The sequence below is a fragment of the Calidris pugnax genome, unplaced genomic scaffold (assembly GCF_001431845.1).
Source record: "Calidris pugnax isolate Ruff unplaced genomic scaffold, ASM143184v1 scaffold127, whole genome shotgun sequence".
Lineage (NCBI taxonomy): Eukaryota > Metazoa > Chordata > Aves > Charadriiformes > Scolopacidae > Calidris > Calidris pugnax.
The window spans coordinates 986,159-986,676 of NW_015090883.1; positions in this window are offsets into that span (position 1 = coordinate 986,159).

The following is a 518-nucleotide window of genomic DNA, read 5'->3' on the forward strand; positions in this document are numbered from 1 at the left end:
TTGTGGCTCGCTCTGAGCCTGGCTGCTGCCTGCAAATCCGCTGTGGTTGTCCTTGGACTGTGGGTGCAGCCCGGGCTGGAGGTTTTGGTGGAGCAGGTTTGGGATGCTGGCCCTGGGGCGAGGGGAATTGAGTCACCTGGGGGGGAATAGAAATGTTATTTTTAAATTCTTTTTATTAAGGATCCATACGGATGAGGGTGTAGAACGGGATTTAGGCAGCAGCGGAATATGCAAGTACCGAATTGCGCGTATTTTAATAGAAATAAACTCGGGCGGCCAAGGGGGTGGGGGTGAGGAAGGCCGGGGGTGGGATGTGTGTGTGTGTGTGGGGGGGGTCCCCACCGGCCAGGAGCACCGGGACGTTCCTCTCCCACCTCCCGGGTCCAAAAAAAACCCCCAAAATAAAGCTTTGGCAAAAGGCAGGAGGATGGAGGCGGCTCAGGTCGGGAGGGATGGAGGGAGGGGAGCGCTCACCCACTTTTCCTCACTTCTGACAATAGGAGCCAAAAAAAAAAAAA